Source organism: Amblyomma maculatum, chromosome 7, assembly GCF_055883805.1.
Source record: "Amblyomma maculatum isolate TAMU_Amacu chromosome 7, ASM5588380v1, whole genome shotgun sequence".
NCBI classification, from domain to species: Eukaryota; Metazoa; Arthropoda; class Arachnida; order Ixodida; family Ixodidae; genus Amblyomma; species Amblyomma maculatum.
This window is the reverse complement of record NC_139350.1, coordinates 138,641,434-138,658,691: the sequence shown is the minus strand read 5'-3', so window position 1 is coordinate 138,658,691 and position 17,258 is coordinate 138,641,434. Positions and strand designations below refer to the sequence as shown.

The following is a 17,258-nucleotide window of genomic DNA, read 5'->3' as shown; positions in this document are numbered from 1 at the left end:
GCTTACATGTATTATTTCAGTGTGGGTATATTGATCTTGGCCCCATTTTTAACCGGCCTGGACCAGTCCTTCACACTCGCTTGTGCTAGGTATGACTGTCGATTTGCATAAAGCATGGTGTTAATGCTGAACCATAATTTCTGTGCTAAGGAGAACAGCAGGAGTTAACAAAACGGTTTGCTGGGCCTGTAATATGTCGCACTGCAAGCAAGCAGAAGTGTCCACTTGCTTCTTGCTCAATTACTATCGGCCTAGTAACAGAAGAAGCCCGGGATAGCTCCAGCATCAGATAATATGGTCTTTTTTTAACTGTCCTCAGAGCCTTTCATTGTTCGCTGTTTGCTTGATATTGGCGCGATAGTATCTCTGTATTAAAACGACATATAAATATATGCTTTAGCAAATTGACAGATTAAGTATTCTGCCAACATCCTGCGGTATTACTGCTGCTTTGCCGCAAAGCTTTCTTGAGACAAAGGCTTAAACTGACGGTAAAAATTCCGTTTCCTCGACCAACATTCCTAGGACAATACAAAAAAAACATACAAATATTTGGAAAATTTTCAGCTCTCTTAGTTTATATATCTTGGGTGATCCCTAACAAAGCTGGCCAAAACCGCAAAAAGATAAGCGCGACACACAACCTCTTCGTCACGTTAATTGCCCGTGCCTAGAAACAATTTTTCTCAGCAAAACCAATTAATTGCATATCTCCTCTTTCCAGTCCTAACAGGACAAAGATATAAAATTTTGAAGTAAATATAAAAGGTAGACCGACCATGCTTTGTTTGATGTTTCGTGGATAAACCCAACTGCTTGTTAGTCCATATCCACGAAAACAACTTCCAGATCTGTCAGTCTAAAATACTCGCGTTCCCTTCTATTACGCTTCCTTTCTAAATATTAAGCATACTGCAAAGATACTACATACTAAAAAGCAAAGATGGCTGCTCGCCGCGACGACTAGTGCCATTGATAGCGCACTCGAGCACAATCATGCAAGGCTTTCTTACCTTGTTTTTGTTTTGTCAAAAGCATGGTGCTCCTTTTCTGCCGGAGGCTTAGCCGCTCATCTTCCACTGCTCGTGCATAAGTTCCGGTTTTGTGTTGCTTCTCGCTTTCTCAGTCCCCATAAGGCATTGCCCGGTAGTTGGTCGCAATTACCTGCACGAAAAAGTGGCTCCGGTGAAAATGTTCACTTCGGAGACCAAAAATATTTAGGATGAATTTTTTTAAACATGGCATTTTTTATGAAAGGCATGTTTTGTATGTCGCTGGAGTCAGGACTACGTGTCCATCAAGCTTAAGGTATCCGTGTCCAGCACACCTCCTTAAAGATGGCTTTCGAAACTCGCGGCACTGAAGGAACGTGCCTCTAGCCTAAAGAATGGCTAAAGTAGCCCCTCCATTAGTGGTGCTGCCTCTTGAGACAGGAAGAAATCACTAGGGGAATCAATATTAGGAGGAACACTATAGCAGAGCAACCATCGCAGCAAACGTCGACCTGGAAACAGTTGCAAAGGGCCTTTAAAACTACTTGTTCATTCCACAAAAACTTTTGTATTCTGTGCTCAACCTGCTTAACCGAGAGGTAGGCACAATGTCGTGTGCAGCTTCCATTGGACACCTGCACTACTCTAAGGTGCTTATATAACTAGCCTTCAATTTTACTGTAGGATGATGGAAACCAAATGATATGACCTCACACTGTATGCTTCACAAAGAAAGGATGCACCACAGATTAGGTACCATTTTGTGAAATACAGTTTTTCTCAATTTCTAGGTTCTGGGTGCACCTAGCGAAAAGGCACTCAGAATCCAAACTTGGAGATAACTCTACGGCCGAATCAGGACAAATGGCCCCACATCTAAAATCCAAGAGGCCATGTAAAGTGCTCTCATTTGTGGCCTGATAAATGGAGAAAAATAAATGCTTTCCGTGATTTGCAGAAGCGACCCTTTCGTTATGATCCAGCGCTAATCCGACATGAAGGCGAAGCATGCTGCGGGTAGTGGTTGGTGCTTTTCTTGCAACCAGCTTTAAAGCGAATCTCTGCCTTGGCCAACACTGAAGGCACGAATAACCGCTTTATCAGGTAGCGGATGAGCCTGCTGTAATCGCGGTTCATTTGGGTGCACGAACGGACTCAGAATGCTTTTGCAGACTATTTTTTTTCATTCTTGGTGAATAAAAAGGCCTATTCTTAGTGTATCTAGCCCACCTTCCAGTCTTCACTAGGAGCACGAAGAGGGCTTCACTAGGATACCCTTCATGGATCACGGGCTTGTCGGGGCGGAGGGGCTTGCGAAACTCGAAGTCGTGAGCTCTGCTGTGTAAGGCCACCCAAGATAGACAGGTCACGGCAGAGAGTTCTGACAAAATGTGATTTACAGGAGAAGGTAATGGCAACCCACTCCAGTATTTCCTGCCAAGAAAATCCTATGACCAGTCACAATAGCGTTAATGATAAGGCGCCGGAAGATGAGCCCCCCAGGTTGGAAGGCGTCCCACAGGTTACTGGGGATGAACAAACGGCGATTCCTAGTAGCACCAGGACGAATGAAGGAGCTGGGCTAAAGCCAAAAGGACGCTCAGTTGTGGATGTGTCGGGAGGCGACCGGAAAATCCGATGTTGCAAAGAGATATATCACATAACAACATGGAATGTAAGATCCACGGCGTAAGGTAAACGATGTCGTCACGCGAGACATGGACAGATTGAAGATTGATATCTTGGATATCAGGGAGCTCAAGTGGACCGGAATGGGAGTTTAATTCCGGCGACCATTGTGTCTATCGTGGGCACGAATCCAAGAGAAGGAATGGGGTCGCTCTCATAGTAAACAGACGTATGGGCAAAGCAGTGCTAGGGTACAACCCCAAAAACGACCGAATGATTTCACTTCGAATCCAAGGTCACCCTTTCAACAAAACAGTTATCTAAGCCTATGCACCAACCAACCACTACTGCTGAAGAAGCTGACGTTGATAGATTTTATGCTGACCTGCAATGACTTTTAGACCGAACTCCATCATGACACGTCCTTTTTCTCATAGGAGACTGGAATGCTAAGGTGGGGAATGAAAAATTATCCAGAATTACAGGCAAGTTCGGTCTTGGTGAGACAAATGAAACTTGGCAGAGGCTAGCAGAGTTTTGTCAAGAAAAAATCCTGACTATACTGAATACTCATTTTCAACAGCACAAAAGGCGCCTGTACACATAGACTTCACCGGACAATCTGTACAGGAATCAGTTTTCACATTCTTTGACGGCAGAGATGGAGAAGCGCTATACAAGCCATAAAAACAAGGCCTGGGGCCGATTGTGCCACCGATCATCAGCTTCTTGTTGCCAAATTTAAGCATTGATTGAGGAGAATGAAGAAAACTAGAAGGCCTTTCAGGTATGATCTGGATCAAATTGCATCATAATATGCTGTGGAAGTGAGGAATCGATCTCAAGAATTAGATCTAGAAGACAGAGAGCCTGAAGCGATGTGGACTGATGTTCGTGATATAACACAAGAAGTTGCTACTATAAGGTAGTTCCAAAGCAAAAGCTGAGCAAGAAAGCAACTGGTTACCTGAAGAGGCTTTGCAAATAGCTGAGGAAAGAAGGATTGCAAAAGTTATGAGGGAAAGGGAAAGATACAAGGTTCTCAATGCGGATGTTCAAAAAATAGCAAGAGATAAGAATGCCTTGCTGAACATTCAGTTCCAAGCAGTTTAGGACAACAGCCATTTGAGGAACACAAGAGCTCTGTATAAGAGAAAGATGTCAAAGGAAGCTTCTGTGCTAAGCTGGGCATGATAAAGGACAAACGAGGCAGGGACCTCACTGAAGCCTCAGAGATAAAGAAGAGGTGGCAGGAATACACAAAAGAACTGTAAAAGAAGGACCCCTATGTGCAAACCCAACATAAGACGGTTGTGAGTACTGATCTCGAGCAGGGCATCCTGAAGAGTGAAGTTGAATGGGCCTTAAACAAGGCTAGCGGAATTGATGGCATTCCAGCTGAGCTGCTTAAAATCGTACACCATGAAGACACTTTTAACATTCTGTATACATCATGTCAGAAAATTTGGACAACCCTGCAGTGGCCACAGGATTGGAGGAGGTCAGTTTACATCCCCATTCCAATGAAAGGCAGTGCCAAAGATTGTTCCAACTACCGCATGATAGCGCTTATTTCGCATGCTAGCAAGGTGATATTGAAACTCCTCCAAAGTAGGCTGCCGCAGTAGTGGATCGGGAGCTTCCGGACGTGCAAGCTGGGTTTCGCAAGGGCAGAGGAACTAGAGACCAGATTGAAAATCTTTGCTGGATCTTGGAAAAAGCAAGAGTTCCAAAAACCCAGCTACTTCTGCTTTATTGATTTTGCAAAAGCGTTTGACTGCGTAGATCACAGCAGATTGTGGCAAGCTCTCCAAGAGATGGGAGTTCCAATTCACCTCATCTGTCTCCTCAGGAACTTGTATCAAGGGCAAGAGGCCACAGTCAGAACTGGCATGGTCTTACTGATTGGTTTCCAATTGAGAAAGGAGTGACACAAGGCTGCATACTGTCGCCCTGCCTATTTAACCTATATGCTGAGTGCATCGTTAGGACGGCCGGTCTGGACGAGTCTTCAGCTGGAGTGACCTCTCCAGGCTCACAACCGAGCTTAGACTTCGAGCTTCAAATTAGGACTTTTCTTCAAAACAAATTTTACTGTGAAATAACCTTCATCAACCCCCCCCCCCCCCCCCCCCCACACACACACAACAGAAATAGCGAAAATTATGAAGGCTTACCAAAATCTGTTGGGTAGGGCTTCACAGCAAAGTGTACTGAGCAAATAAAGCCCAGTGCCCAGAAGAAACAGGCAAGCCAGAACATTTCAGCTGCTGTCTGCATCAGCACAATCTCGAACTTTTCTCTGCAGAAAAAGAGACCAAAGTCAGTATCAAAGCTTATATGCACGGGCACTTCATAACGAGCGGCCTGAATTGGCAAGGAGGTGTCAGGGCGACTAATGTTAACTATTGCGATATTTCAGATGGCCTCTCTAGTAGTCACACATAATAGCCAAACGGGCGAGTTGGTGGAACATACTGGATGGAAAAACAGCGCGACAGACAAACAGCGCTCGTCTTGTGTTCCTTTGCTGTGTGTTCGTCTCTCGCGCTGTTTTTCCATCTCTAGTAGTCATAAGCCGAAACTGTCTCGGTAAGGCTAAAGCACTCGGCGAAACATACCGCGCGTCATCTACGGGGCCGTAACACTTTCTAAATGCGTGAAAAAGGGATCGTGCAAAGGGCCGTTATCTGACAGCATGACCAGTAAGTACCACCGACATTTGGCGAAAATACAGCGTCGTCTGCGCAAAGAGATGGGGGCGCCCCCACTATGACAAGCGCCACCCTCAAGCCCTCCCCCCCCCCCCCCCCTTTCCCTCGCCCACAGAACATGCTCGTACGGGAAAAAGAAAAAACCACGAGCTGTAGACAATAGTGCAAATACTTTATACTATGAATATTACTACGCCACAGTATGGGTAGGCGTATCTATTGCAGGATGGCTCCTCTGTCCCCCTTCTTTTTTCTACCCTCTCCAGGCTCACAACCGAGCTTAGACTTCGAGCTTCAAATTAAGACTTTTCTTCAAAACAAATTTTACTGTGAAATAACCTTCATCAACCCCCCCCCCCCCCCCACACACACAACAGAAATAGCGAAAATTATGAAGGCTTACCAAAATCTGTTGGGTAGGGCTTCACAGCAAAGTGTACTGAGCAAATAAAGCCCAGTGCCCAGAAGAAACAGGCAAGCCAGAACATTTCAGCTGCTGTCTGCATCAGCACAATCTCGAACTTTTCTCTGCAGAAAAAGAGACCAAAGTCAGTATCAAAGCTTATATGCACGGGCACTTCATAACGAGCGGCCTGAATTGGCAAGGAGGTGTCAGGGCGACTAATGTTAACTATTGCGATATTTCAGATGGCCTCTCTAGTAGTCACACATAATAGCCAAACGGGCGAGTTGGTGGAACATACTGGATGGAAAAACAGCGCGACAGACAAACAGCGCTCGTCTTGTGTTCCTTTGCTGTGTGTTCGTCTCTCGCGCTGTTTTTCCATCTCTAGTAGTCATAAGCCGAAACTGTCTCGGTAAGGCTAAAGCACTCGGCGAAACATACCGCGCGTCATCTACGGGGCCGTAACACTTTCTAAATGCGTGAAAAAGGGATCGTGCAAAGGGCCGTTATCTGACAGCATGACCAGTAAGTACCACCGACATTTGGCGAAAATACAGCGTCGTCTGCGCAAAGAGATGGGGGCGCCCCCACTATGACAAGCGCCACCCTCTAGCCCTCCCCCCCCCCCCCCCCTTTCCCTCCCCCACAGAACATGCTCGTACGGGAAAAAGAAAAAACCACGAGCTGTAGACAATAGTGCAAATACTTTATACTATGACTGTGTTTCATAATCTGTGAAATGTGTTAGTCGGTGCTTCACGGGCTGTACTTACCTTTTACGGCGGGATCTGACATGGAATAAGGAACATAATGAAGGCATCAGCTACAGGTAACAGTCAAAAACATAATACAGTTGAATCCCGCCACAACGAATACCGCCACAACGAAATTTCCGCGACAACGAATAATTTGTTATTCCCCGCGAGTATCCTATAAGAATTAATGGCCTAAATTTCTCTGCACAACGAACCATTTTTGCAGAGCGTTTCCGCTTCAACGAAATTTTCGCGTTCAAAATCGAAACCGAAACTAGTTTTATTGGCGAGAAGTCCAAGTCAAATCCAAAGCCACATTAAGCATGAAATCACGTGATTGCAGTTCCGCCATTTTGGCTTTGTGTTGTGGTCGCGTTGTTCACTCGCTGCCTTTCTCTTCGACAACGACGAGTTTTCATCCGCAGGACACGATGGCAACGCAAGTGAAAAAACGCAAAACTCTTTCCCTTGAGCAAAAAGCTCAAATAATCGCCCAAGCAGAAAGCGGAAGGAAGAAAGCGGCAATTGCTGAAGACTTCGGAATTCCTGCAAGTTCGCTGTCAACGATTCTAGGCAATAAGGACAGCGTGAGAATGGCACTTGCTTCAGGCACATCCTCGAAGCACAAAAAGGTGACGCGGCCCCTCCATGAAGAGTTGGACAAAGCAGTGCATGCGTGGTTTGTGGAAGCACGAGCCAGCAACGTCCCCCTGTCCGGAAGCATCGTCCAGCAGAAAGCCTTAAACTATGCATGCCTACTTGGCATTGATGATTTTAAAGCCAGCATTGGCTAGCTAAACCGTTTCAAGGCCCGCCATAACATCGTTGGAAAAGTGTTGTGCGGCGAGTCAATGTCAGCAGACGTGGACGGAGCAACTGCTTGGAAGGCGAGTAACATGGCCGGAATTTTAAGCAACTTCGCGCCTGCAGACATTTACAAAGCCGACGAGACCGGGCTATTCTACGAGATGTTGCCGGCTAGGACGCTCGACTTCAAGGGGCAGCGCTGTCACGGCGGCAAACACAGCAAAAAACGCATCACAGTGCTGCTTTGCACAAACATGGATGGCTCGGACAAGCGTCCGCCGTTAGTCATAGGCAAAAGTGCCAAGCCGCGCTGTTTTAAGGGAACTCGTAGCCTACCTGTGCAGTACAAGGCGAACAACAAGTCATGGATGACCCGCGCTATTTTCACCGAGTGGATGATGGCATTCGACCGCGACATGAAGCGGCAGGGCCGTAAAGTTTGCTTGCTTTTGGACAATTGTTCAGCGCATCACTCCGACGAAGTCAAGCTCACTAACACGGAGCTGAGGTTTTTCCCTCCCAATTGCACGTCTGTCTTACAGCCTCTCGATCAGGGCGTGATTCTTAGCCTGAAGCGCGCTTACCGCGGGAGGTTAATTCAGCGGCTGCTTTTGCATCTCGAAGCACCTTCCGAAACAAAGACGTTATAATGCCGCGTCTTGCGACAAAGGCTATGAACAAACAAAAAAATATACGGTCCGCACGCTACAATCACACTGGTAAGTCCACTTGTTGGCCGGTACTAAAAAACAACTAATAGAGCTTTGAATGGTTCGCGCCAATCTGCTGGCAGAAGTGATATAGGCCAAGCAAATCTCCCGATAGCAAGATTGGCAACGACTGGCACGGCAAGAAGCATACTACCAAGACTAGACATTCGATATTGCCTCCAACCATTAAAATATTTGTTCTTTTCCGACAGCCACCGGCATGCGTTGTTATCGTTGCGAACATAGCGCACGGGTCACTTCTGTATTCTTTGTCATGCTCGTCGAGAGATGCGGCCTTGTTTTCTTGTTGCGGCAGATAATTTGAGATTTATCTGGAAATACTCCAGCCACGCACGTGCGTTTGTACAATGTTCCAGAGTATGCTCGTCATTACTCGCTGTTTTATTCATATCTTTCTTCGACGCCTTTAAATTGAGCACTGACGACTGAAACCGCATTCTTAGCTCGACGACCGTCGAGCACGATTGTTGCTATCGCCGCAGCCGAGTTGCTTAGTTCTTTTGCGGACGCACGTCAGCTCGATACAGTGTCTTCAGTGCACTCCCAGACTCTTCATCTATTGTCATCGGTCTTGTCACCGCCAAGTGACAGTATGAAATCCATGGGGCCCAGAAGGCGGATAACCTAATTAAAGTGAGGAGGCGACAAAAGATCCCTCCGCTGCCACGGAACATGTATCCAGAGCATCATCCAGAATGAAAGATGGTTGGTTTTTGGTTTTTAGGGTTTAACGTCCCAAAGCGACTCAGGCTATGAGAGACGCCGTAGTGGAGGACTCCGGAAATTTCGACCACCTGGGGTTCTTTAACGTGCATTGACATCGCACAGCACACGGGCGAGTAGCTTTTCGCCTCCATCGAAAAGCAGCCGCCGAGGCCGGGATTCGATCCCGCGTCCTTGGGCACAGTAGTCGAGCGCCCTAACCACTGCGCCACCCCGGCGGGGTGCTAAAATTTTTCAGCAAGAAAATTTGAAGAAAGAGAATTGTTTTGCCCTGGCCAGCACGTTTTGCAAATCCCCCAGGTGTGTCCTAAGGGACCTATGTAAACAATCTTGATATACTCCTCCAACTTGAGAACCAATGAACCCAGCTCCATGAAACTTTGTAGTTCAAATGTTTCTACTATAAGCCTACCCTGAAAATTTCATTTAAATATCAAAGAAGAAAAGCTGGTGCTCAAGAATAGCAGCCTCCTCCTTTATTGAGAAATGCGGTGGAATTTAAGAACTTTTTTTCGGCCACTCACCACATTCATCTGGGAGACCTCAAAGGTGAGGGATGGGTAGAAGCGTGGAGGCATGTGCTGGTACTCTATTACGTTCTCCACATGGTAAGAAGTCAGCAGGGCATTGGACAGCTTGTATCCGATCCTCCGGCGAAGACGCTAAAGAAGATATATCAAGGAAGACAAGATGTGGTATATGTCGACACCGCGAACATGATGACAGGCATGTTATGGTTACGGTACTAACAGATGATCAACAAAACCTAGGAATAAGTGGTTTGATCAGGACGATGATGACAGGCATGTTATGGTTACGGTACTAACAGATGATCAAAAAACCTAGGAATAAGTGGTTTGATCAGGACGAGCTTAGTTGACACAGCTAAATAGTTGGCCATAGCCCCTCTGATATCAGGGACAAAGGCTACTAAAATTAGAAGTGAATCAAAAGCAGCAATAGGCAATTTTGTCAATGGGAGTGTCTGTCTCGCAAAAATTGTACTGGAAACATGTCCGGATGACAGAATAATCCGGCTAATATGGGCACCAGCCCACCAAAGCTCCAGTGAAATGAGGGAGCTCATAAGCTTGCCCATGCTTTCACCTTCCAGGTATGCTGTGATTATCAATACACTTTGAAGAGGGACAGTCTAGGAGGCTATACAAATATTACTGATGCTAATCAGCAAAAAAGGGTAAAATCTCGACACGCAGGTGGTACACTAATTACGAGCCAAGAAAGCATCTGAAGGCACTCGCAAACAAGAACATTTCAGAATGGAACTACCTTCAATCGGTAATTCATAATGAGGCTGTTGTAAGTCAAGTTTTAGTGACAAAGGACGTTTTCGGACTTGTCCGCAGAGATGAAGTCCCACCCCAGACCAGATACACAACGCCTCCGACACCCGTATTTTTTTTGCAATCTTGCAGAAAATTGCTCGCAACCAGATTCGTACCATGGTCCTCTTGCACGCGAGGCGGACGTTCAAAGCCTTTTATTATATCCCCACGTGGTTAGCACTGTCACTCAAGGATGCACATGGCACTGCTCCCGCTTGCGATGAATGCGGCAATTTTATGAGGACGACCATCTCTTACACGGGCATGGAGTGCCATTTAACATAATGAATATTTTGTTTATGGGAGCTCGGTGGGGTTTGGTATATGAGTGCATACAGCTACACTGTATCCTAAGATTTTCAATAAATCGTTTTAACCATTCAACATTATTAACACAGTAGAACCAGAATTGAGCGTAAAGGGAATAAAATACTAAATATTCTCCATCGCTGCAGGGTGCTTGAAGATGATTGTGCACATTGAAATTAATCTGACCAAGTGGTTGGCAACTACTCAGAGAACAATTTGGTGCTGAGGAGCAATGTCATAAGTTAAGATGAGCCAAGTCGTACAGGAGCTCTTAAAGAAATGATTCAGCTTATTTCCGTCCTGTAATTTTCAACCGACATTGTCCCTTATTTGTGACTTTAGCTGCACCGGGGCCTTTTCCCTTAGAGATTATTTTCGCTCCGCTCCAGTTCCAGCACCGTTGAAAAAATGTTCCCGGTTTCCACTTAACTGGCTTGTGTTCTAAAATGTGCGCATTAGTGCAATGCGACTCCCACTTTCCGTCAGCATTTGCTCTTTGTGCACCATCTTCGGTGAGAAGTGCTCGTATGAAGGGAATACTCACCGTAAGATGCACTTCTGCTGCGAGTCCTGAACCGATGTGAGGGTGGCGAATCAGGGATCCACCATAGAAACGCAGTTTTCTTCCCCAGGAAGCTGGTGTTTGGCTGTACGCAAAGAGCCGTGAAGACTGCGTCACTTTACAGACACAAGATTTGCTAGCCAGCTACAGCTGCAATGCATGCCTTCCATGCGTATTTCACCCCAACCAGTTGCAAAGTTAGATCAATATTTATGAAGATACGAGAATCAGTGTAGCAGTGTGTAACATGTTCCACTTTGCTTTCGGATTTGAAAACTGAAGACGGTGCACAATTCCTCGAAATGTACCTCCAAAGATGGTAAAATAACAACGACATTAACCTGCACTCATTCTAAATCATTGGTCCATCACACCTCTACCTTATCGACCCACCTCTCACTGCTCGAGAAAGTGGTCTCAAATAATTTTGTGACTCCCTTCGACCACGCATCAGTTGCTGGCTCCTCAACAACGCGCAAACCATACAGCTGCGATAAGTGTGCTCTGCTATGTCCAGTGGCTGCATTGTTTGCATCCTCTTTCGTGCTGCCTTCGAGCAGGAGGACACTACGTCACAGTCGCTGTTAACAATCGAAGCTAGTACTGTGCCAACTGTGCTGTTCCCCGAAGAAAGACACCGACCAGACTACAGTCACCACTATCTGTCAAAGACGTGTTATTATGAAACCTGTGCATGGTTCAACCATGTTTTATGCAAGAAGGAGCGGTTAACCATAATTATGGTGTTTTACCAACGTCCAGCACTGCAGCATCTGTTGGTCAAAAACAATTCAAAGCAAAAGAAACAAACTTTAATGCTGCACTTTAACTGCTGGAGGTCACAGCACCACAAATGGCAATTCACTGACGTCAAGAAACATAAATCATTCACTGTACATATATTATTTTATTGACTTATTGGCTGGCTTCGCTCATGCGCAAAGTTGCCCAAAAAATGTATGCATGAAAGGTCTCGATTTATCTACATTAAAACATTTAGAACTGCCTAAAAAGGCTCTTTGGTGACAATCTGCCTGAGGAGTGTCCTCGCCTATGTTTGACATTAAAACATTTATAACTGCCTAAAAAGGCTTTTTGGTAACAATCTGCCTGAGGAGTATCCTCGCCTATATTAGGCCATCCCAAATGATTTCCGGATTGTTTTCATTTAGCTGAAATCTGCTATTGAATCTACACTATCTGCAATTTTTCACAGCGAACATTATCCTTACCCAAGTCTGAAACATTTATTTAAATATGGGGACACAATCTCTGCCTAAAAGGGTATGACACGAGATCGTAGGCTACCAACACATATGTAAATAAAGCACCACTTCCACAAAGCACTGTAAATGTGGCGTGGCCTAGGGGTAAGGTGAATGCAACAGCCCTGACAGCCTAGTTCAGATATCCTCCATTTGGAAAGAGGCCCAATTTGGTAGCTCCTGCCAAACTTTTCGTCAAGCAACAAGGTGCTAGATAATTTCTATTGACAGCTACAGCCTACCAGCACTGTGACGGCGCAACCACGCTGACGGCTTGAATACCTGGCGTAATATAGCTCTGGCTGAAAAAGATTGCACAGTCTCATGATGCAAACCCCCTGAAAGGCTATCAAATACTGTAAACACTTCCAAAGAAATAAATATCTTTACCTGAGGGCCCTAGAATAATGCAGGTATAGAACCCCCCCCCCCCCCCACTGCTCTCTGTAAAAATAAAAAAGCCCAAACCGCATACAATTCACTGAAATAGGAAAGTTTTGCAAGAGCATTACGCATTTGAAAAAAGAACCCCTGCTTACATGTACTATTTCAGTGTGGGTATATTGACCTTGGCCCCATTTTTAACCGGCCTGAACCAGTCCTTCACACTCGCTTGTGCTAGGTATGACTCTTCAATTGCCGATTTGCATTAAAGCATGGTGCTAATGTTGTACCATAATTTCTGTACTAAGGAGAACAGCAGGAGTTAACAAAACTGTTTACTAGGCGTGTAAGATGTCGCACTGCAAGCAAGCAGAAGTGTCCACTTGCTTCTACGCTCAATTACTATCGGCCTAGTAACAGAAGCCCGGGATAGCTCCAGCATCAGATATTAAGAGGTCTTTTTTTAACTGTCCTCGGAACTTTTCATTGTTCACTGTATTCTTGATATTGGCGCGATAGTATATCTGTATTAAAACGTCATAAATATAAGCTTTAGCAAATTGACAGATTAAGTAGCCTGCCAACATCCAGCGGTATTACTGCTGCTCTGCCATAAAATTTTCTTGAGACAAAGGCCTGCAATGAAGGTAAAAATTCCGTTTCCTCGACCAACATTCCTAGGACAATACAAATAAAACATGCAAATATTTGGAAAATTTTCAGCTCTCTTAGTTTATATATCTTGGGTGATCCCTAACAAAGCTGGCCAAAACCGCAAAAAGATAAGCGCGACACACAACCTCTTCGTCACGTTAATTGCCCGTGCCTAAAAACAATTTTTCTCAGCAAAACCAATTAATTGCATATCTCCTCTTTCCAGGCCTAACAGGCAACAAGATAAAAAATTTTGAAGTAAATATAAAACGCAGACCGACCTTGCTTTGTTTGATGTTTTGTGGATACCCCCAACTGCTTGGTAGTCCATGTCCGTGAAAACAACTTCCAGATCTGTCAATCTAAAATACTCGCGTTCCCTTCTATTATTCAGTATTTGCATAATAAAGCAAACGTTTTCTTGGTAAACTTTGTCAAGAATAATGCTCAATTTTATTGTATCATACATGCATTCCTTCAATGACCTTCAGAGGGAACAGACCTGTGCCTGACTTGTGGTACCTGAAATTGTTACTATTAAGCATACTGCACAGATACTGCATACTTCAAAGCAAAGATGACTGCTCGCCGCGATGACTTGTGTGCCATTGATAGTGCACTCTAGCACAATCATGCAAGGCTTTCTTACCTTGTTTTTTTTTTGTCAAAAGCATGGTGCTCCTGTTGTGCTGGAGGCTCAGCAGCTAATGTTCCACTGCTCGTGCATAAGTTGCCGTTTCGTGTTTCTTGTCGCTTTCCGAGTTCCCATCAGGTGTCACCCGGTAGGTGGTCACAATTACCTGCACGAATAAGTGGTACCAGTGGAAATGTTCACTTCAGAGACCAGAAATATTTAGGATGAATTTTTTGGAACATAACTTTTTTTATGAAAGGCATGTTTTGTATGTTGCTGGAGTCAGGACTACGTGTCCATCAAGCTTAAGGTATCCGTGTCCAGCGCACCTACCTAAAGATGGCTTTCGAAACTCACGGCACTGAAGGAATGTGCCTCTAGCCTAAAGAATGGCTAAAGTAGCCCTTCCATTAGTGGTGCTGCCTCTTGAGACAGGAAGAAATCACTAGGGGAATCAATATTAGGAGGAACACTATAGCAGAGCAACCATCGAAGCAACCGTCTTTTTTTAACTGTCCTCAGAACTTCTTCTCTCTCGTCAGCCGGGCCGCATACGTCATGGATAAACATAATATGAACGTTTAGATCGTGAGTGGGGTCGTGCGGAGACCCAGGAGGCCTGCGTGCCTCGAATTCTTCTGCAAATAAAGTTTTTCCTCCTCCTCCTCCTCAGAACCTTTCATTGTTCGCTGTTTGCTTGATATTGGCGCGATAGTATCTCTGTATTGAAACGACATATAAATATATGCTTTAGCAAATTGACAGATTAAGTATTCTGCCAACATCCTGCAGTATTACTGCTGCTCTGCCATAAACCTTTCTTGAGACAAAGGCTTAAAATGATGGTAAAAATTCTGTTTCCGCAACCAACATTCCTAGGACAGCAATACAAATAAAACATGCAAATATTTGGACAGTTTTCAGCTGTCTTATTTTATATATCTTGGGTGATCCCTAACAAAGCTGGCCAATACCGCACAAAGATAAGCGCGACACCCAACCTCTACGTCACGTTAATTGTCCGTGCCTAGAAACAATTTTTCTCTCAGCAAAACCAATTGCAGACCTCCTCTTTCCAGTCCTATCGGGCAACAAGATATAAAAATTTGAAGTAAATATAAAAGGTAGACCGAACATGCTTGATTTGCTGTTTCGTGGAAACACCCAGCTGCTTGGTGGTCCATGTCCACGAAAAAAAGTACGTAAACAAACTTCCAGATCTGTCAGTCTAAAATACTCTCGTTCCCTTCATATGATGCTATTATGGCTCCATCGTGGGTTCAGCCTTTTTTCATAATAAAACAAACGTTTTCTTGGTAAACTTTGTCAAGAGTAATACTTAATTTTATGGCATCATTCATGCATTCCTTCAGTGACTTTCAGAGGGAACAGACCTGCGCCGCTCTTCAATCTCATGCGATCACGCCGCCGCTTCGTGTCGCCTTAAGCTGCCGGCGCGGTTGGACGCGTGAGCTGCTCCCTCCAGCGAGCAGGCACGCATGCGCGTGCCTGCGCCAGGCACTGCTTGTCGGCACAAGCCAAAAGAGCCGTTTGAATCCGCACTGGTCATTATCAAGTCTTGACTGTGCATTCACTATGTCTCATGTGCGTGCTACAAGCAGTTCTTTGGTGGTAAGACATTCACACGTGCTTGACCATTTGGAAACTGAGTACAGCTGCCTTTCTAATATTTTCACTGGTGGAACTGTGCACAAAGTGAAAGGAGCTAGCGGAGTAGCTTCTCACATTCCTACTTTGAAAATATCACTGTCTATATAGTGTACTGTACCCGCGTCCTCCACATTGACTGAGAGCGTTTCCACTGAGACTGCTTAATGCAATCTACCCTCATGACCAACTCAAGCTGTTGTGTTCCTGACGGATTCTAAATCTGCTCTTCAAAGGTTAGATGCGCAGATTTCCTATTGATGACATGGTCCTTAACACTCTGAATTTGGTGCATACTCTGCACACCAGAGGCTTTTTCAATGCTTTTCCAGGGAATGCCCTCACATGTGGGTGTCATAGGGAACGAGGGCGCATTAAGCGCTTTTACTGCATCCATTAAGAATAGAGTTCCTCGAGACCTCAAGACAACTTCAAAGAAGCAGTCTTCAGCCATTTGTTTGTTTTTTCCTAAAGTCGCCCTAGAAGCCACGTGTCACCAAAGGAACAAAAAGATAAGCCAATTTACGGCCTTCTCGTACGGGATCTCTTTCACCCCTCGACTTGTGTTGTGTGCGAGGATATACCGGGAGCACAGCTAAAAGTAGCGAAGGTTAAAAAATAATCTCGGGCCAGAGCACGAACAATTTAAGAGCTATTCAGAGTCAACAATGCTAATGTTCGTTCTCTAAAGGTAATTAGTAAACATATTACCTAATTACCTATTTATAAACTTCAGAGAAAAAATCTTAATTCTAAATTTAACTTTTCGCAGAATGGCTAGCTGAGTTGTTCCCACCAAAGGTAGTTTATGTAACTTGATTTTTTACAAGCTCAATAGTACACTCGGTGTCATAAAAAGGAAAAATGTCATTGTAAAGGCTGTAGATCTCGCAGAACGGCTAGCTACATTGTTCGCACCAAGGTTGGATTTACGTAAAATGATTTTTTCTACGCGCCCGATACCAGACCCGGCGCGAAAAAATATTGGAGGATGCTGAACCTTTGTCTTTTAAAGTTGAACACAATAGCATTTAAACCCCAATGATTTGAAGATGATGGATGGATGTAGAAATCTCGTGCCATCTGTTGCGGCAGCGCCGTGTGGTCGAAGTATTTTCCAGTCAACGCCGTATTGTCGGTAAGTAAAGCGGAAATCTTATTTGCTACTTGCTAACTTTTGATTCCGTTATTAATTTCTTTCTAATATCGACCCAACTAAACATTTGCTGGCAGTCATAAGGACATGCATACTTACGTCTAATTTTATTTGGAGAGAAGCAATGCAGTTCCGTTGCTAAACGTGGCTAAAGTCGGCCAGGCCAGCTTGAACTTTCCACCCTTTCATTTATAAGCAGGTTCACCAACTAAATGTCATTCTAGATGACCTGCAGAACCGCCAGGTATTGGTAGCCAAATAAAAGCCGAAAAACTGTCATGCTTCGGTCTCCGTTAATGTCTTTCGGAGCCGGTTCACCTTGAACTACGACTGGAAGAATACGGGCGAAATGAGTTAACTAGCACCAGGAAGCCTAGCAGTTCGGGCAATTGGCTCTAAAACATATCCTACTGCAATGCTCTAAGTAACAAGTTAGCTCGTGGTATGGTGAAACCAGGCATTGACTGTTCTCTTGGCACCCTATTCTCATAAAGCTGCCTGCATGCAGAGAAAAAAACACAAA

At 44.9% G+C, this 17,258-nt stretch overlaps 1 long non-coding RNA gene across 6 annotated transcripts in view; it reads right to left on the bottom strand.

Moving 5' to 3' along the window:
• The window catches only part of LOC146184854 (uncharacterized), a 56,805-nt gene that overhangs the window by 27,495 nt on the left and 12,052 nt on the right, over positions 1-17,258 (bottom strand). For all 6 annotated transcript variants that reach the window (XR_014708942.1, XR_014708944.1, XR_014708940.1 and 3 more), the window contains 6 exons: positions 13,927-14,077; positions 10,957-11,059; positions 9,282-9,419; positions 5,739-5,863; positions 4,799-4,923; positions 1,014-1,164 (listed from right to left, as the gene is read on the bottom strand). This is a non-coding gene — a long non-coding RNA (uncharacterized LOC146184854). The remainder of the gene's footprint in view (positions 1-1,013; positions 1,165-4,798; positions 4,924-5,738; positions 5,864-9,281; positions 9,420-10,956; positions 11,060-13,926; positions 14,078-17,258) is intronic.